This window comes from Emys orbicularis, chromosome 2 (genome assembly GCF_028017835.1).
Source record: "Emys orbicularis isolate rEmyOrb1 chromosome 2, rEmyOrb1.hap1, whole genome shotgun sequence".
NCBI classification, from domain to species: domain Eukaryota; kingdom Metazoa; phylum Chordata; order Testudines; family Emydidae; genus Emys; species Emys orbicularis.
Window position 1 is genome coordinate 184,864,672 of NC_088684.1, and position 21,257 is coordinate 184,885,928.

Genomic DNA, 21,257 nt, shown 5'->3' on the forward strand with positions numbered 1-21,257 from the left:
GGCTACTGGGGGATCACACCGTTATGCTCCGGCGTCTGGTGGAGCTGCAGGAAATGCAGCAGCAGCAGCAGCAGCAGCGCAGACCGCCACTGCAACCCTTGTGTAACCACCTGCCCTCCTCCCTAAGTTCCATAGCCTCCTCACCCAAATGCCCAAGAACGCGGGGGGAGGGGAGGGGCAGCTCCAGGCACCCAACCACTCCACCCCAGAGGACTGCCCAAGCAACAGAAGGCTGGCATTCAATAAGTTTTGAAGTGCAGTGTGGATTTGTCCTTCCCTCCTACCCTCATCCACCACCCCATCCTGTGCTTCCCTCCTCACACCCCTCCTGGGCTACCTTGGCACACCCTATTTGTGTGATGGATTAATAAAGAATGCATGATTTTGAAACAATACTGACTTTATTACCTCTGCAAGAGGTGATCGAAGGGGGGAGGACAGTTGGCTTACAGGGAAGTAGAGTGAACCAAGGGAGCGGGTTTTCATCAAGGAGAAACAAACAGAACTGTCACACCGTAGCCTGGCCAGTCATGAAACTGGTTTTCAACGCTTCTCTGATGCGCAGCATGCCCTGCTGCGCTCTTCTAATCGCCCTGGTGTCTGGCTGCACATAATCAGCGGCCAGGCGATTTGCCTCAGCCTCCCACCCCGCCATAAATGTCTCCCCCTTACTCTCTCAGATATTGTGGAGCACACAGCAAGCAGCAATAACAATTGGAATATTGGTTTCACTGAGGTCTAACCGAGTCAGTAAACTGCGCCAGCGCGCTTTTAAATGTCCAAATGCCCATTCTACCACCATTCTGCACTTGCTCAGCCTATATTTGAACAGCTCCTTACTACAGTCCAGGGTGCCTGTGTATGGCTTCATGAGACATGGAATTAAGGGGTAGGCTGGGTCCCCAAGGATAACTATAGGCATTTCAACATCCCCCAACAGTTATTTTCTGGTCTGGGAAGTAAGTCCCTTCCTGCAGCTGTTCAAACAGACCAGAGTTCCTGAAGATGCGAGCGTCGTGTACCTTTCCCAGCCATCCCACATTGATGTCGGTGAAACGTCCCTTGTGATCCACCAGTGCTTGCAGCACCATTGAAAAGTACCCCTTGCGGTTTATGTACTGGCTGCCAAGGTGGTCCGGTCCCAAGATAGGGATATGCGTTCTGTCTATCGCCCCGACGCAGTTAGGGAATCCCATTGCAGCAAAGCCATCCACTATGAGCTGCACATTTCCCAGAGTTACTACCCTTGATAGCAGCAGCTCAGTGATTGCATTGGCTACTTGGATCACAGCAGCCCCCACAGTAGATTTACCCACTCCAAATTGATTCCCAACTGACTGGTAGCTGTCTGGCGTTGCAAGCTTCCAGAGGGCTATTGCCACTCGCTTGTGAACTGTGAGGGCTGCTTTCATCTTGGTATTCTTGCGCTTCAAGGCACGGGAAAGCAAGTCACAAAGTTCCATGAAAGTGCCCTTATGCATGCGAAAGTTTCGCAGCCACTGGGAATCATCACAGACCTGCAACACTATGCGGTCCCACCAGTCAGTGCTTGTTTCCCGGGCCCAGAATCGGTATTCCACGGCATGAACCTGCCCCATTACCACCATGATGTCCAAATTGCCAGGGCCCGTGCTTTCAGAGAAGTCTGTCCATGTCCTCATCACTATCATGATTGCGCTGTCGTCGCCTCCTTGCCTGTTTTTGCAGGTTCTGGTTCTGCACATACTGCAGGATAATGTGCAAGGTGTTTACAATGCTCACAACAGCAACAGTGAGCTGAGTGGGCTCCATGCTTGCTGTAGTATGGCGTCTGAAGGAGAGCAGGAAAGCAGAGTTGCAGCGGAATCGGATGACGACGGATGCCACGAGAATAGATATTTATACCGAACGTCGAGAAGACCTGCGAGGTTGATTCATGGCACCAGGAGAGCAGAGTTGCACCAGAAGCGGTGGCGGACGACGGTTAGCCCCGCGTACATTTCCTGAGGACCCGGGAGCCCATGACAGACAACATGGAGAAATTCGCTGTCGAGGCAATATCAGCAGAGCAGAGTTGCAGCGGAATACGTGGATGACGACGGATGCCACGAGAATAGATATTTATACCGAACATCGAGAAGACCTGCGAGGTGGATTCATGGCACCAGGAGAGCAGAGTTGCAGCGGAAGCGGTGGATGATGATGGTTTTCAGACCTACTGCACTGTCTGCTGCCAGAAGCACCCAGGACACAACAGTGTTGGTAAGCTGAGCGGGCTGCACGCTTGCTGTGGTATGGCATCTGCGTGGAAAAAAGGCGCAAAACGATTGTCTGCCGTTGCTTTCACAGAGGGAGGGGCAACTGACGACATGTACCCAAAACCACCCGCGACAATGTTTTTGCCCCATCAGGCACTGGGAGCTTAACCCAGAATTCCAATGGGTGGCGGAGACTGCGGGAACTGTGGGATAGCTACCCACATAGTAAGTCGATGCTAGCTACGGTAGTGAGGGTGCACTCTGCCGACTTAATGCGCTTAGTGTGGACGTACACAGTCGACTGTATAAAATAGATTTCTAAAAATCGACTTCTATAAAATCGACCTAATTTCGTAGTGTGGACATACCCTGAGACTCTGAAGTCATACTGACCTTGGTATTTGATAAGTAGACTGAAGAAAATTGCAGTTGATGCAATGACTTTCAGATTTTAATACTAAAAATCTGAAAGCATCTGATCAAGGACTTTTTGTCAATCTAGGAACCTTTTTTCATCTGATCTTACCGTCAAGAGCAGTGGCTCTTTGAAGATATTTCCATATTAGACAAAATGCATAATGTATTTTGAGCCTATTGCGGAATCTGGCCTAATTCTGGGCCCAGGAAATCTTGTTGGTGTGTGTTTTAATATTTATTTCCCAAAAAAAGCAGAAGGTATGAATCTTGTTTTTCTTATAAAAAATAAAATAAAATTAAAACTTTAAAAATCATGTTGCCACTGTAAGCCAAAGCACTGTAGGTTTAAGTTTTTTTAATAACTTTTCATCCTCAGACACTGATATCCACTTTGGTCCGAGCCGTGTCATATCCTCAGTTTTCCTCAATTGAGATTTGATAGTTCCAACATGAGAAATACGTTTGGCAAGGGAGGCTTAAAAATGTAGTTTCAGCTATTTGGAGAAGAGAATTCTTCTATGTTTCTATCAAAAAATACTTTTCTAGGGGCAATTTGTTATGCCAGGAAAACTAGTAAATTGCCACTTTCCTTTTGTGAAATTCTGCTTGAATTCTGTAACCACAATGGTTTTAAGGACCATTTTGGATTTTGTTTCCAGGGTTTAAAGAAGATTTCTACTTGGTTCATGAGATTATGCGACCTTTCTTCTATCCAAATCTTTGAAATAAGACGAAAGGAAAATTTCATACTCTTGATGTCAGGTAAATTATGAAATACTAATGATGGCAGAGAATTTAGCAGGTTGGATTAAAATGTGTGGAAAAGTTTTTGAAGGTTTTGTCTGCATTCAGGTCACTGGTTGAAAGATTAAGGATAGATTTTGATGTGAATCGTAGAAATTAAGACCTCTGTTTAGCATAAATGGCTACAATCCAAGACTCTGAAGATAAAGCTCTTTTCAGAAGTAGTGGAAGGTTCTGATATAGACTTTTTGGCAATGTTTTTTATGCTCCCGTAAATTAAAACTGTGGTTATATGTTGTGTTATATGTTCGAAGGAAATCCAGCAAATTGTGGTACTTAAATGGTCCCACTTTGCTCTGATATTTTGTTTTTAGTCCTTTTAGCCATATTGGTACTACAGGATAATAGTGAATTTTTATTCCAGTGCATGGATTGCCTTTTGGTGATTTCTAGGTGGTTTGTTTCTGAATACTAGAGTTAGTGTCAAGGCTATTGTTAAACAATGGACTCATCTGTAAAAGTTTCAAGAGGCTGTCAATATCCAGGAAAGGTTAAACCAGTATTTAACGCACATTTTCAAGTTAAGAATAAGATTTTCTTCTATAGCAATCATACTTTAAATTGAGCTCTTAACTTCATGGACAGTGAAAAATAATTACTTTATTGCAAATGTAAGGATACTGTAATCTGTGTCCAAATTAAGCTCCATTATATTTCCATACAAAAGATTTTGCAATTTATAATTTTTTTCACTAATATAAACAGCATTATAATAGGGGATGTGCTACCTAAAACATTCCATTACACTGGTCTACAATTCTGCTTCAGAGATAAAATGTGCTATTTATTATGTATTTTGATGTGCTGAGTTCAAATATGACAATTAAAACAACTGATTGGCTACTGTTTCTAAGATATTTAAGTTTTTACATTTTATGTCTATGTATATTGTGTAGATAGAGTTTTAATCATAAATTGTAAACCTAGGTCTTTTCATGTGTTTATGGTTGCTTTACATGATAATATTTCACCTGTCCTGTTTCTGTAACACTTTAAAAATCAGCAAAAGGGTTATATAAATAAAATTTATTAGGAAACAAAAGGCAAACTATTATGTACATAGTTTAGTCCTATTCAGTGTCTACTCGGCACTTCTTGGTTTGTCTCTTGTATTCATTAAATGGAGCATCTCTTGTCCCTGTCCAGCAATAGTCTGCAAGCATTGATGGGCTCCATTTGCCCTGATAGCGTTTCTCCATTGTTGCAATGTCCTGGTGAAATCGCTCGCCGTGCTCGTCGCTCACTGCTCCGCAGTTCGGTGGAAAAAAATCTAGATGAGAGTGCAAAAAATGTATCTTTAGTGACATGTTGCAACCAAGGCTTTTGTATGCCTTGAGAAGGTTTTCCACCAACAACCTGGAGTTGTCTGCCTTGTTGTTTCCGAGAAAATTTATTGCCACTAACTGGAAGGCTTTCCATGCCGTCTTTTCCTTGCCACACAGTGCATGGTCAAATGCATCATCTCGAAGAAGTTCACGAAGCTGAGGACCAACAAAGACACCTTCCTTTATCTTAGCTTCACTTAACCTTGGAAATTTTCCACGGAGGTACTTGAAAGCTGCTTGTGTTTTGTCAATGGCCTTGACAAAGTTCTTCATCAGACCCAGCTTGATGTGTAAGGGTGGTAACAAAATCTTCCTTGATTCAACAAGTGGTGGATGCTGAACACTTTTCCTCCCAGGCTCCAATGACTGTCGGAGTGGCCAATCTTTCTTGATGTAGTGGGAATCTCTTGCACGACTATCCCATTGGCAGAGAAAACAGCAGTACTTTGTGTATCCAGTCTGCAGACCAAGCAAGAGAGCAACAACCTTCAAATGGCCACAAAGCTGCCACTGATGTTGGTCATAGTTTATGCACCTCAAAAGTTTTTTCATGTTGTCATAGGTTTCCTTCATATGGACTGCATGACCAACTGGAATTGATGGCAAAACATTGCCATTATGCAGTAAAACAGCTTTAAGACTTGTCTTCGATGAATCAATGAACAGTCTCCACTCATCTGGATCGTGAACGATGTTGAGGGCTGCCATCACACCATCGATGTTGTTGCAGGCTACAAGATCACCTTCCATGAAGAAGAATGGGACAAGATCCTTTTGACGGTCACGGAACATGGAAACCCTAACATCACCTGCCAGGAGATTCCACTGCTGTAGTCTGGAGCCCAACAGCTCTGCCTTACTCTTGGGTAGTTCCAAATCCCTGACAAGGTCATTCAGTTCACCTTGTGTTATGAGGTGTGGTTCAGAGGAGGAGGATGGGAGAAAATGTGGGTCCTGTGACATTGATGGTTCAGGACCAGAAGTTTCATCCTCTTCCTCGTCTGACTCAAGTGAGAATGATTTTGGTGCATCAGGAACCGGCAGTCCTTCTCCGTGGGGTACTGGGCGTATAGCTGATGGAATGTTTGGATAATGCACAGTCCACTTTTTCTTCTTTGACACACCTTTCCCAACTGGAGGCACCGTGCAGAAGTAAAAATTGCTGGTATGATCTGTTGGCTCTCTCCAAATCATTGGCACTGCAAAAAGCATAGATTTCCTTTTCCTGTTCAACCACTGGCGAAGATTTGTTGCACAAGTGTTGCAGCATATGTGTGGGGCCCACCTCTTGTCCTGATCTCCAATTTTGCAGCCAAAATAAAGGTGATAGGCTTTCTTAACCACAGTGGTTATACTGCGCTTTTGTGATGCAAAAGTCACTTCACCACAAACATAGCAGAAATTATCTGCACTGTTCACACAAGTACGAGGCATCTCTTCTCACTTTGGCTAAACAGAAATGTGTCCCTTTGCAAAATCAAACACTGACAAATAAGAGAGCACGACACTGTATGATTTCTAGAGCTGATATAGGGCAATTTGTTCAGCAGAGTGATGTAAGCTTCGTTATGATTGCATCATCCATGACTTCTAGGAATAACATGATGCAATTCATATCATGTATGATGCAATACCAGCTTCAGATTGCATCATTCATTGTTTTGCCTAAAAAGCAAGTACTGTCCAAACCCAGTCATAGATTTATTCTTAAATCCAGTCAAAGATGTATTTTAGTCATTTCTGGTTTCAATTGAGATCCCTTCCCTTTATAACTCACTTATCCTCCGCCATTCCCAAGTCAGGGGTCGTATATACTGACCCAATAGCATATCTTGAAAACTAGAGCCAATCAACAATTTTAAGCATCATTTTTGTTCTCAGTGACCCAGAATTAGTAAAGTTTGACTACATTTATTTCAGACGCATTTTGGCTGTAGAGCAGTGATTGGGGGGGAGCTCTAGCACCAACATTGAAATTTGGCCAGGGGATAATCCTGGGGTTAGGGAAGTAACTGTTACTGTGTTACTTGTTAAATATATTAAGTTTGAAAGTTCAGTACTCAAATGTTAGGAAATTGTAGAATTAAGGTTGTGTGGTTCAACTTTATCCCTGTTCCCTTGTGCGTATATATTATGAGAGTACTTTATTACTTGATCACATAGTTATTTCAACAGGATCCCTACCTCAGTAGCAGCATTTTAACATTGTTTTGTGAATGTAAAACAGACCTGTTGAGAAGGCATGCAAGGCTTGTCAATAAATTAATCTCTTCACAGTATTACCTGCAGAAATGTTTTTTCCGTGGTTTTTAAAACCATGAAACAAACTGTAGCAAACTCTACTAAACTAATGTATAATAAGCAAGTATTTATGTAATATTCTATATATCACACTTCGGTTTTAAGAATGATGCTTAGATTATTGTATTCACTGTTCAATTTACACACAACAATTCAAAGAACCAGTAATGTCTCTGGAATCTCTAAATGTCAAGTGATATGCTGCAGTGAGATTAGCCTATAGGTTCCTTAATGGGGTAGTATTTGAGATGGTATTGCTTGTAGGAATCGTCAGTAAACTGATTCAGATTAGTGCTTCCTCAACGTTTTGTATTTGTCTGAATGTTTTAAAGTTTGATTTTAGTGTAAAATTAGCCATTGTTGGTCCAGATGACTAATCTTGAAATGATACAAATGTTGGTCCTTTTTTATGGTACTGAGAAATTAAAATGGTAAAGGAATAACCATCCATCATGACCTGAAAACCAAACAAGGCTGAGCAATAGATGCAGTGATTTAATTCTGTCAAATCAGACCTTATATTCAGTGGCTTAAAGCTCCTCTCTTTTAATAGCTTTGCAATCCAGGCAGAGCTATTGAGAATGAACTTCAATTCACACAGGTACCTTTTTTCTTAGATACATAATTCTTCTTTGATCTGCAGAATCTCATAGTTTAAACAAGGTCTAAATTAACACCCCACTGCTATACTACTTTATCTTGCACTGTTTTCAATGGCTTGATAAAGTGTGTGTGACTCTCAGGTTTCAGGTTTTTTTAATAACGTCTCATCCTCAGACACTGATATTATCCACTTTGGTCCGAGCCGTGTCATATCCTCAGTTTTCCTCAATTGAGATTTGATAGTTCCAACATGAGAAATAGGGGATTACTTTTTGTTATTCCAAGTAAGGTTACATTTCTTGTCTCCCACTCTGATTGTCATGCCTCTTTTTGAATTCTTCTACTGGCTCCCACTTCTCTGATGCACAAGTTCAAGCTTCTCATCCCCTTCAAGACCCCATGTAATTTTCTTGCCCTCTAAATCTCTCCCTATCTAATCACCTCTCTTCTCCTTGACTGTGCCAATAATGCCAGTCTTGTTGCCCATTTTATACATTTTCTTCTGCAGCAGTGTCTGTGGTTTCTTGTGGGCTATTCCTTAATTGATAGAATGTCCTTCTTAAACTGGTTCACTCTTTCATTTACATCCACTCTCAAAATCCTCTTTCTGTGATGTATACAAGAAACTTGGTTGACCATCTACTTATTACTTTTTCACATGTTTGGGGACAGGAGGTCAAATGTTGGGAGGATGAAGCTGGAGATTTCTGTGCGGGAGAAGATGAAAAGCTTATTTGATGGGGGAGAGAGGGAACCTTAGTGTGTGTAATATTAAAATAAAATCTATATATCAATAAACTTGTAACTAATAAGACTAGTCACCCTGATTGTTTTGTATATTGCAACCCTCTTACCTATCCTTTGTCTTTTTTTAGATCAAAGCAGCTGGAAGAGTCTACTTGCATGTTTGGGAACTGTAGCAATCTAAATAAGTAATGATACTGAACCGCTTTAGCTAGAAGTTCATAGGTTGAGGGCCATTTCTGCAAGGAAAGGGCTTGACACATAATGTAAAACTTTCATCCCCAGCAGTCATTTGGGGCCCCCTTTAACCTATATTGGAGATGAAATGTAGGCTTGGCAAGCTGGTCAATTGACTGCGTGTTTGACCACAATCAGATATTCCAGTAAGAATGCCCTGATGTAGGAGGTGGTCTACCTTTTTGATTGCATCATGGCTCCATGTGTTCACAAGTCTACATAAGTATTATTAGTAATAAATATTTATATTAATAAAAAATCCTATTGTGCTGGGTGCGGTACATACACAGAAAGTAATGGTGTTCCCGATTAATAGGATAATTTCGTCCTTGGATAATGATGACAAAGTCATGGTTATGTAGTTTGAGGGGGTTAATGATCTCGTCATGGTTATTAGATTTTTAACGGTAGCAAGGCCTCTGTTTGTCACCCCCCCTTCTGTGTGTGTGTGTGTGTGTGTGTGTGTGTGTGAGAGAGAGAATTGCATGTCTTCCAATATACTTAAAACAGTAGATATCGGTTTGCAAATATTTACATACGTTTGCATAAATATACCTGAAGTTACAGAGAGGGGCAAAAAGAAAAGTAGAGACCTTAGTATTTCATTCTCTCTCCTCCCTGTTAGCGTAAACTTTTCGTTCCAAAAGAATTTCACACCACAACCACTAATTTTATTATTTTAAAAAAACAAAAACTCCAGCCCAGTTTCACTGTAAAACAGTTCCCCATACCACGCCCACCTTTCGCAAGTTTTGGAGGAAAGTAGTGCCAAGGAGCTTTTCAAATGCCTTCCAGCCCTGAGAGAGCAAAGCAGGTCAGGGAGGAGAATGCTTAACCTCCATCACCCAAGCCTGTGTGGGAGAACTGGATAGGGGAGGATCTTCCCTTACTCATAGACCTCAGGTGGGGGCAGTTCTGGGAGCCACAACAGGAACTGTAGTCATCAGGAACAGCTTCTCCCCTGCTAGCTGCAGATATAGGAGTGCTACAGTCTTAGTTTCAGCCAAAAAGTCTATAATTTAGCATGTGCAGCAGCTTTGATTGGCTGCCCTTCTAAAGAGAATGCGGAAGGGCAGCCAATAAAACAGGAAAACCCCATATACTAAGGACTTTCTTCACAAATAAGAGGGCCTGAAAACCTGTACCCTGAAGGGAAACTTTGAAATGTCAGCAGGTTTAGACTGGTTAGTTTATTGAATATTTACTGCACTATAATGATTTGGTATACATGGTAGTGTGTACATGTTGCTGATGAGTATTATATATGGAGATCTCGTGTAGTTAATTTTGTAATTATATATGAAAGTTAAGTTTAAACATTTTCATTGCTTTTAACTCAGACTTCTAGAAAATCTTGAAATGTTTCATTTAAGCGCTATAAAGCCTAGATTTTGAAAGGTATTATTGATCTCAGCATTGCAACGTATAAGTCTCCATTTTCAAAAGTCATTTAAGTATTGGTGAGAAGTCGTATTCAGGGTATGCCTGCCAGTCAGCTCCAACAGTTGAGGAGTATTCCTTCTCAACCTTTAACAATAGTAAAGACAGCTTCCTCGCATTTCCTGGAATCAAGTGCTATAATTTGACCCTGAATTATCTTTTAGAGGTTTAACTGCCATTATCCTAACCCTAAAAGTCACAGGGACCCTAATTCTTGGTATCCGCCACCCTGGCACCCAGCTCCTTAAGCTTATCAGCACCCTTAGCCTTACCAGGCTCCATGGGACTTCTAGTTTGCAAGGAGATCATCATCTTCAGTATGTTCTCAAACTAAATCTCCATCTCTAGTGTCAGAGGATAGCACTTAAAACTACTCAAGAACAGTCCCTTAGTGGTGAGAATCTGGATCAAGGCTCTGAGGAAGTTACAAGCAAACTGTTCTCGAGTACTCACATTCTCATTATCTCTTCATGAGACTGTCATCCCTACTCATGTCATCCTCATAACCAGATGACTTCAGATCCTTCCAAGAGTTGCTCAATGGATGGGGGATACACTGTGGATCCCAGTAGAAATGGTGTAGGAGAGATCTCACAAGCTCCTGGAAATCTTGCCCAATACTATGTCCGGTTGCCTAGTGATGCCCATTCATGAAAGCATTACAGCTCCATAATGCAAGTGTGCAGAGAATCAATACCAAGTTCCACCTTCTGTGTTCGAGTAACTTTATATTCACCTGGCTCCAGGATCCCTCATAGTAGCTATAGTCCATCAAATATTGAGACACGAAAGTTCTCCAAGCAGCCAAAAATATTAGGTCTGTTTGGATGTAATAATTAGCCATCTGCAAGCGTGCAGATTGGAATCCCCAACTTCTAGCTGGTTTTGGCAAAGTTTGACTTTGAATGATATCTCAAAATTTGTTAAGGTTCTCATAAGACTGTACAAAGAAATTTAAATTAATTTGTGAAGGACAGCTGGTCCCTCTTTCTTCTTTTCAGGCAGCCCTTCATGTGTTCGATATGGTGTTGAGACCGTCCTCCTGCCTATAAGCATCCAGCAATCTGTAGGAGGTATAGGTTACTGTGGAATCACCTGCCTTTTTTGAGGGATTTGTTCAGTATCAAGGCTGATGAAGCCTTATATACTTCAAAGGATGCCCAGGAGGGTCTTTGGGGGGCAGTGTTAGACTCTTACTTTAAAAGGAAACCTGCTAGGCCCCTGGTCATAGCCAAGGCTGTCTTATTACCCGCAACACAGACCTTCTGAGTCTCTAAGGAAGTTTCAAAAATCCCAGATGATGGTAAAGCCATCAGTGTCATCTCTGCACCCAGTTTCATGGTTGAGGCAACAAATTTGACTCGTCAGCCAAGAGTTCTGTACAACTTCTAGTGGATCCACTAGTTATTTCCCCTCGTTTTAGCAACCACCTTTTTCATTTCCACGGGGTTTGGAGAACCATAATACAGACTGTTGGGTTATGGAGATGATAAAACTGGGACCCCTCAGAAGAGCAAACTTCATCAGTAGACTTAGTTTCACAGAATTAAGAGGTTTACTGCCACTATCTTCAGATACCACAGCGTTCAACTTGAGACCACCTTCATTTGCAAACTCAAATCCAGGATGGTAACGCTTACCTCAGTAATCCCCTCCCTGAATCCACAGGACTAGTGCACAACTCCTTGACCTTCATATTGCTATCCATCCTCCCCACAGAAAAAAAATTCTCATTTTACATAGGCAATTCCTAATAAAGGATATTCCCTTGTAGACTGCCAGCAGCACTGGGGGTGTTCAAGAAATGTTTTAATGTAGTAGCAGCAGCCCACCTGAGAAAGCAGAGTCATCGTTTTAACAACTCCAAACCTCAACAGTTGCCTCATCCTAGGAAAATGTCCTCAATAGGTAGTCAGCTCCATTCAGCAGACTATTCATCCTTTTGCCTCCCTAGAACTAAGGGTCATTGAGGAAAAACAAATTCTGTTAAGTCTATTAATGGCTATTAGCCAGTATGGGTACGGAATGGTGTCCCTAGCCTCTGTGTGTCAGAGGGTGGAGATGGATGGCAGGAGAGAGATCACTTGATCATTACCTGTTAGGTTCACTCCCTCTTGGGCACCTGGCATTGGCCACTGTTGGCAGATACGATACTGGGCTGGATGGACCTTTGGTCTGACCCAGTATGGCTGTTCTTATGTTCTCTATTTAAAAAATAGTTTACTGGGGTAGTATTGGATACAACAGCAGCAAGGACCTACCTCCCGCAGGAGAGAATCAGTGGCATAGTGGATTTAATCATCAACAGCAGACACATCGTAAACACATTGCTGAGAACTTGCCTCAGGCTTCTAGGTCACATCGTGTCCTGTACCTACATAAGTCAGCATGCTAGACTTCACCTTTGCTGCATACAAGATGGTTGAAGTAAGTGTATCAGCTCATCAGACATCGCCTAGACAAGACAGTGCAGGTCCCCCTGGAAGTTGTCATGTAAATTGGTGGAAATATCCCAATAAATCTTCCAGAGGAGTTCCCTTTTCTCTATGCCTACCATTAAAAACTCTCATAACAAATGCCTCCAACATGGGATGGGGGTTCACCTGGGCCACATAGGTTCAAGGTCTCTGATCTTTCGAAGAGGCCCAATTACCCACACACATTCTGGAGCAGAGTGCAACTCGCCATGCTTGTGTTCCATGTTTTCCCGTTCTTAAAGGCTCAGCTGTCCATATATTAACAAGCAGTAATGTTTTACTAACAAAGAGGAGCAAGATCCACCCCTCTGTCAGGAAGCAGTATGGCTGTGGAACAAGTGTATTGGTCACAACTTAAATCTAGTGGCTCTCCGCTTACCAGGTCTTCAGAATGTTCTGCTTTTTTGCCTCAGCAGACAACTTACAAGCAATCATGATTTGTTGGTAAAGGACATTGTCATTCAAGAAATACTTAGTGGGGTCAACGCTCCATAGATCTCATCAATATTGAACAACAGAAAGTGTCAAGACTTCTTCAGCAGGGCATCAGGATCACAGGTCCATAGCAGGGGCATTCCTTATCCTTGGTCATCAGCTTTCATGTATAAGGCTGTAAGAAAGTTGACTTTGTTGTTGTTGTTTGTTGTTCGAAAGTTGAAGTCAAAGCCCGAGGACCTAAACGTTTGTTTCATTACTGACGATGACTAGTACCTCCCACTACTCCCCCATGCCCAGTGTGTGGTGTGGGAGCCCAAACTCTTGCACCCTAGAGCCAGACCCAGATCAGAGATCTCTAGAAGCTTTCCCAGCCCTGTATCCTGCAGGAGAGACAAGCCCTAGTGCCCACCCAGCCCCATTCACTGGGACCTCCCCAAGCTTGTCCCTCGGTGCATAGGGGTGGCTGTGGAAAGCAAAGTCCTTGAAATTGGGTAGGAGACACTGATGCTTGGTGGCCCTGACCCACACTTACCAGGTGCAGGTAGACCTTCACCTGGGCAAAGTGCAAGGCAAGCACCAGAAGGGCTTGAGTGCAGGCAGTGGCGCTCAATATGGAGCTGGGGCAGTGAGGGGGTGAATGCTATGGAGAAACAAGTCCCATCCTCTGCATCCGCCATGGCCCCCACTAAGTCATGACAGAGAGGTGGCTCTGCCAAATTTGAGTGGTATTTGTGATTCCATGTGCCAAGTTGCAATGCCACTTAAAGTTGCAACAATTTGCGGTTTCCTCAACAAAATCACAGCCCGTGATTTTCCTACAGCCTTACACATGCATTTATCATCCAATTCCCCTAATCCCAAGGGTAATCAGAATGATCAAACCAGACTCAGCAAAGATAATGCTGGCTCCAGCCTAGGCAAAGGCAGTCTTGGTTTTCAGACCCGATGAACCTTTCATTTCAGCCCCTGATCCAACTGCCTGTTCAGCTGTCTCTGCTATCCCAGAAGGAAGGCCAAATTCTGCATCTGGTTCTAATATTTATAAGATCCAGATTCAATTTATAGTATGGATACTGGATGATTGTCAGTGTTAGAGAGAAGTTGCTCATCGGAAGTCAAAATACCCGTATTAAAAGTAGAACTCTACCAGCGCTATATACTCATAATGGAAAATACTTAGATGTGCATAGGGCCCTGTCAGTCTTGATGGGATTACGCTGTTAGGGTATTTCCTAGATTATTTGTATTTTATGAAGAAAGAATGAAAGGTTAACATGTTTCCACCTGAAGACTGTCTAATTGGATTACTAGTTGTAGTAGACTTTGCTAATATTTAGCTTAAGTAGCCCTTACAGAAAGACACTCAGCTCACTCCAAGGCCCAAAAAACCTCAGTTGCGTCTTTGAGGAATGTGTTTGTAGGGGTATGTCTACACTACGGGATTAATCCGAATTTATATCATTCGAATTTTGGAAACAGATTGTATAAAGTCGAATGTATGTGGCCACACTAAGCACATTAATTCGGCGGTGTGCGTCCATGTACCGGGGCTAGTGTCGATTTCAGGAGCGTTGCACTGTGGGTAACTATCCCATAGTTCCCGCAGTCTCCTCCGCCCATTGGAATTCTGGGTTGAGATCCCAATGCCTGATGGGGCCAAAAACATTGTCGCGGGTGGTTCTGGGTACATCCTCCCCCCCTCTCCAGGGAAGCAACAGCAGACAACCGTTTCACGCCTTTTTCCTGGGTGAACAGTGCAGACACCATACCACGGCAAGCATTGAGCCCACTCAGCTCAAGACAGCAGTCATGAACATTGTAAACACCTCGCGCGTTATCATGCAGTTTATGCTGAACCAGAACCTGCAAAACCAGGCAGCGAGGAGTAGGCTACGGCAGCGCGGCGGCGAGAGTGATGAGGACATGGACATGGAATTCTACCAAACCGCGGGCCCCGGTCCTTTGGAGATCATGCTGTTAATGGGGCAGGTTATAGCTGTGGAATACCGATTCTGGGCCCGGGAAACAAGCACAGACTGGTGGGACCACATAGTGTTGCAGGTGTGGGACGATTCCCAGTGGCTGCGAAACTTTCGCATGCGTAAGGGCACTTTCATGGAACTTTGTGACTTGCTTTCCCCTGCCCTGAAGCGCCAGAATACCAAGATGGGAGCAGCCCTCACAGTTGAGAAGCGAGTGGCGATAGCCCTGTGGAAGCTTGCAACGCCAGACAGCTACCGGTCAGTCGGGAATCAATTTGGAGTGGGCAAATCTACTGTGGGGGCTGCTGTGATGCAAGTAGCCAAAGCAATCACTGAGCTGCTGCTACACAAGCTAGTGACTCTGGGAGATGTGCAGGTCATAGTGGATGGCTTTGCTGCAATGGGATTCCCTAACTGTGGTGGGGGCGATAGATGGAACCCATATCCCCATCTTGGCACTGGAGCACCAGGGTACCCAGTACATAAACCGCAAGGGGTACTTTTCAATGGTGCTGCAAGCACTTGTGGATCACAAGGGACGTTTCACCAACATCAACGTGGGCTGGCCGGGAAGGGTTCATGACGCTCGTGTCTTCAGGAACACTACTCTGTTTAAACGGCTGCAGCAAGGGACTTACTTCCCGGACCAGAAAATAACTGTTGGGGATGTTGAAATGCCTATAGTTATTCTTGGGGACCCAGCCTACCCCTTAATGCCATGGCTTATGAAGCCATACACAGGCAGCCTGGACAGGAGTCAGGAGCTGTTCAACTACAGGCTGAGCAAGTGCAGAATGGTGGTAGAAGGTGCATTTGGACGTTTAAAAGGTCGCTGGTGCTCGTTACTGACTCGGTCAGACCTCAGCCAAACCAATATCTCCATTGTTATTGCTGCTTGCTGTGTGCTCCACAATCTCTGTGAGAGTAAGGGGGAGACCTTTATGGCAGGGTGGGAGGCTGAGGCAAATCGCCTGGCGGCTGATTATGCACAGCCAGACACCAGGGCGATTAGAAGATCACACCAGGAAGCGCTGTGCATCAGAGAAGCTTTGAAAACCAGTTTCATGACTGGCCAGGCTACGGTGTGAAAGTTCTGTTTGTTGAAAACCCACCCCCTTGATTGATTCCATTCCCTGTAAGCAAACCACCCTCCCCCCTTAAATCACAGCGTGCTTTTAAAGGAAATAGTCACTATCATTTAAAAATCATGTATTCTTTATTAATTGATTATAAACATAGGGAGAGAACCGACAAGGTAACCTGGGTGAGGTTTGGGAGGAGGATAGGAGGGAAGTAAAAGGCCACTGAAAAAATTCAATATAATGACAGTCTTTTGGTTGGGCTGTCCACTGGGGTGGAGTGGGAGGGTGCACGGAGCCTCCCCCCCCCCCCCCGGCGTTCTTACACGTCTGGGTGAGGAGCCTATGGAACATGGTGAGGGGGGAGGGAGGTTATACAGCGGCTGCAGCGGCAGTCTGTTATCCTGCTGCCGTTGCTGAAGCTCCACCAGACGCCGGAGCATGTCCGTTTGATCACGCAGCAGCCCCAGCGTTGCAGCCTGCCACCTCTCATCTCGAGCGTCCCTCATGACCTCACGTTCACTGGCATCTTTCCTGTACTTAGATTCCGTGTCCTTCCACTCATTCAAATGAGCTCTTTCATTGCGGGTGCATTCCATTATTTCCGAGAACATCTCGTCTCGCGTCCTCTTTCTCTGCCGCTTTATCTGAGATAGCCTTCGGGACAGAGGAGGGAGGCTTGAAAAATTTGCAGCTGCTGGAGGGATGAAAAAAAGGAGAGACGTTTTTAAAATGATACATTTTACAGAACAATGCTTATATTCTTTCATGGTGAACAACACTATTCACATTACATAGCACATGTGATTTCAGTACAAGGTCGCATTTTCCATCTTAATATTGAGTGCCTGTGGCTTTGGTGTTAGAGATCACAGACGCAGGTCCGGGCAACAGAATTCAGCTTGCATGCTGCCATGGTAAGCCATTGTCTTTCGGTTTCTGCGCCCTTCTTTCCCACATACCAAGCAAAGCCCGTGGACTGCTGCGGTTTTCCTGTTAACCTTCAGCAGCAGAAAACAAACTCCCCCCCCCCTCCAATTCTCTGGGATGATCGTTTTATCCCTCCCCCCACCGCGTGGCTGGTATCAGGGAAGATCCCTGCTAGCCAAAGGCGAAAAGCTCAGCGCCAATTACCCCTCTTCCCCCCCCCCCCCCCCCCCCGGCGCTTGGCTAACTGCAGGGAAGGATTTCTTTTCAGACACAGGCAAACAGCCCAGTAGGAACGGCCACCTCTGTCCCCTTAATTAAATTCCCGTATTTCAACCAGGTTACCATGAGCGATATCACTCTCCTGAGGATTACACAGCGAGATAAAGAACGGATGTTGCTTGAATGCCAGCAAACACCGGGACCGTACATTGCCAGGCTTTGTCATGCAATGATACCAGATTACTTGCTACTATCATGGCATGGTCAAGTGTCCTACCATGGAGGACGGAATAAGGCTGCACTGCCCAGAAACCTTCTGCAAAGGCTTTTGGAGTACCTCTAGGAGAGCTTCATGGAGATGTCCCTAGAGGATTTCCGCTCCATCCCCAGACACGTTAACAGACTTTTCCAGTAGCTGTACTGGCCGCGAATGCATCCCAAGTCCTGAGGGCAAATTAATCATTAAAAAAACGCTTGCTTTTAAACCCTGTTTTATATTTTAAAAGGTAAACTCATCTGAGGTCCCTTCCATGGGGTCATGGTCTTGGGTACTGGCTTGGGAGGGTACTTCAGTCAGGCTGAGAAAAAGATCCTGGCTGTTGGGGAGAACGGAGTGCTGTGTGCTCTCCGCAAGCTCGTCATCCTCCTCCTCCTCCTCCTCTTCCCCGTCCGCAGAATCCTCAGGTGTGGCTGATGAGATTACCCCCGCCTCGGAATCCACGGTCAGAGGTGGGGTAGTGGTGGCGGCCCCCCCTAGAATTGCATGCAGCTCAGCTTAGAAGCGGCATGTCTGCGGCTCTGACCCGGAGTGACCGTTTGCCTCCTTTGTTTTCTGATAGGCTTGTCTGAGCTCCTTGACTTTCACGCGGCACTGCTCTGAGTCCCTATTGTGGCCTCTCTCCATCATGCCCTTGGAGATTTTTTCAAAAGTTTTGGCATTTCGTCTTTTCGAACGAAGTTCTGCTAGCACTGAATCCTCTCCCCATATAGCGATCAGATCCAGTACCTCCCGTACGGTCCATGCTGGTGCTCTTTTTCAATTATCGGCCTGCATGGTTATCTGTGCTGATGAGCTCTCTGTGGTCACCTATGCTCTCCTGTGCTGGGCAAACAGGAAATGAAATTCAAATGTTTGCAGGGCTTTTCCTGTCTACCTGGCCAGTGCATCAGAGTTCAGATTGCTGTCCAGAGCGGTCACAATGGTGCACTGTGGGATAGCTCCCGGAGGCCAATACCATCGAATTGCGGCCACACTAACCCTAATTCGAAATGACAATATCGATTTTGGCGCTACTCCGCTCGTCGGGGAGGAGTACAGAAATCGATTTTAAGAGCCCTTTATATTGAAATAAATGGCTTCGTTGTGTGGACGGGTTCAGGGTTAATTCGGTTTAATGCTGCTAAATTCGAATTAAACTCAGTGTAGACCAGGCCTAGCAGACCTATGTAGGGCAGCCACTTGGAGTTCAGAACATGGGTTTTACACATTTTATTCCATTGAACATCACATTGTGATGCTCATTCTGGGAGGGCCATTTTATAGTCATTTAGACTCCCAGCACCCACCTCCATCAAGTTTGATCACTGAGAGTCCCCATCAGTGGCATATATGTGAACAAGCACTCATAGAAGAATACTAATTTTGGTTCTTTGAGATGTGCTGTCCACAAGCTGTTGTCCTTTCCCACTAATAGAGTGTCTTATAACAGCTGGATTTGTATTGGTGAAGGAACTAAAGGATGGTTGGGGTTGCCCTGCCCATTATGCCTTTGTTGGGAGCACAAGGATATTCAGGGTATGGGGCAATCCCCAATAGGCACTCCTGGTCCAAAAAAAATCCAAAATTGAGTGCACTGGTTCATGAGTACCATCCTTGGAATATATATATGGACAGCATATCTCAAAGAACCTCAATAAGGTAAATAACCATTTCATCATATGGCTATAATGTTTTCCAGAGATTTTTGTGACATTCATTCCTACGTGGCAGGTAACTTTGTTCAGACTTAATGTTACAGAGAAATGTATTATAAAGCCAGATTGTGCCTGTCCCATATACAAGATGAGGCGTGCAGGGCTTGAATTGGAAAACAAATGGCTCTTCTTCTAAGCACCGTTTCCACAGAAGCTACTTATTAGTGTGGCTTGGATTCCCTTTGGGCTCCATATTTATTTTAAGGGGGGGGGGGTCAGACAAGGATGCTCTTTAGGCTCAGCTCACCCTCAGTAAGGCATGTTGGAGCTTGTATGCCCCCAGACTTTGTGGGTTCTGCTCTCAGTTGGAGGAACCACCCCACTCCCACTCAGAAAGTTCAGGCACAAATGTAGTACTTATGCTCAGAGTATGAGAACTAGTTTTGGCTAGTGCTTTTAATGACCCTATCTTCTGCAAATTGAATGAGGGTGGGAGGAGGATGCAGACCCATTGCCCTATCCTTTTACACTGGCCAGTAATGCTAGCCCCCTCCCTAAATTTGGAGGAAACATGCTGAATGCTCCTTACAGTTCCCTGAAGGTATAAGGCTTCCTAAGGAGCATCCTTCTTGGCGTTCCTTCTGGGGTGGCATGCGTCAGTACTGCCTATCATGAACCCTGTTGCAGTTCATTTGATCTCTCAATTTGGAATTCAACAAAACAGCTCTACTGTTAGAAATGAAGCTCCATAAAGTGTATTCCTTGTCCTCTTCTGATTTTGATTTCATATTTCTTCATTGCTTTGTTGATTCTCCAAAGCTGACAGTACTAAAATCTTATATTACAATAGTTTGCATATGATTCTGAATATATATAAGGAGTAAAAAAAGTGCTAAGATTTCATAGTCACTTTTAAAGTAGAATTGTACTTTAAAGCCTTCCAACAGTTTTTTGAAAATTTATGTGCAGTATATTGATTTCTCTACCTGATTCTGTGAGGGGTTGCTTGCTGAAAAACAGTGATCCAGTCTGTAGGCTAGACATTTGCTTTTTAAGGTACGTGGTGCTCTTGGAGACATTATAGTCTTGCATACAAATTTCAAAACGTCAAATATGAAAACTTTTTTAGCCTACTTTCAGCCAGGTAAAATTAATTAAATATACATCATCTTTATAGCATGTCCAATATATGCAAAACCGGAAAAAACATTTTTGTATCCTAGAGTGGGGGCATCAAATGTGACTTAAACTTTTCAGTAGCAAAAGGTTGTATGAACATAATTTTGCTTTATTTAAAAAAGCTACAATAAAGTTCAATACACAATTAACTTACATGAATTTTATAGAGTATTTTAAAATCTTACATTTCCCCCCAAATGTCAAGAACTACTAGAGTAGGATAACGCTAAATATATAATGCTAGCTATATTAAATTATTTTCTTTCTTCCAGACATACAATATTCCAAACAAATTACTTTTTTGCAAATATACTTTTAATTTTTCTGATTTTTTTTTCTGTTGTAAAACTGTTCACTTCCCAGCCTGTATAGCTTTTGCTTAACTAAGTTTTTTTTCTTAAAGCAAGTATAGATCTAATTTAATGTTATCAGAGGTGGCATCCTTGGAAGATTGATCCTCCTTATTCACAAAACAGGTATACAAGGACGTACAAGAAATGAGACAATAGTTTCAATGCACATCTTGTGTGTTTGCCTATAGTGTTAACAAGGATGCCACTTCTTTATCCTGTTCTCACCAACTCAATTTATGCACTGCACGTGACTGAACAGCTGTCAGATGGTAACATCTGGTCACTGCTGACCAGAGCAGGGAGCAATACATGCACCGCATATGAAAAGCTTGCCATTCCATTACTTAATCCACTGAGCCATTCAGTCCTCCATCCTTTCCTTGCCTCTCTACTATGGGTTTGAACAATTCAGCATAATATAGTGACAAACGCTTTTCTTAACCCTTTACACCAGTGTATGTTAAAAAGAGCCACAAAGCTGGAACACACAGAGAGGCATGTTACGGTGCAAATATATCTATTTGCTATTTTAAATCTGCAAACTCTTGATCTTTTCATTTTTCACGTTTTAAATCCTA

The 21,257-nt window shown here is 43.6% G+C and overlaps 1 protein-coding gene across 1 annotated transcript in view; it reads left to right on the forward strand.

Moving 5' to 3' along the window:
- Nucleotides 1-21,257, forward strand: part of GALNT1 (polypeptide N-acetylgalactosaminyltransferase 1) — a 152,734-nt gene that overhangs the window by 55,229 nt on the left and 76,248 nt on the right. The gene's annotated exons all lie outside the window — the stretch shown is intronic.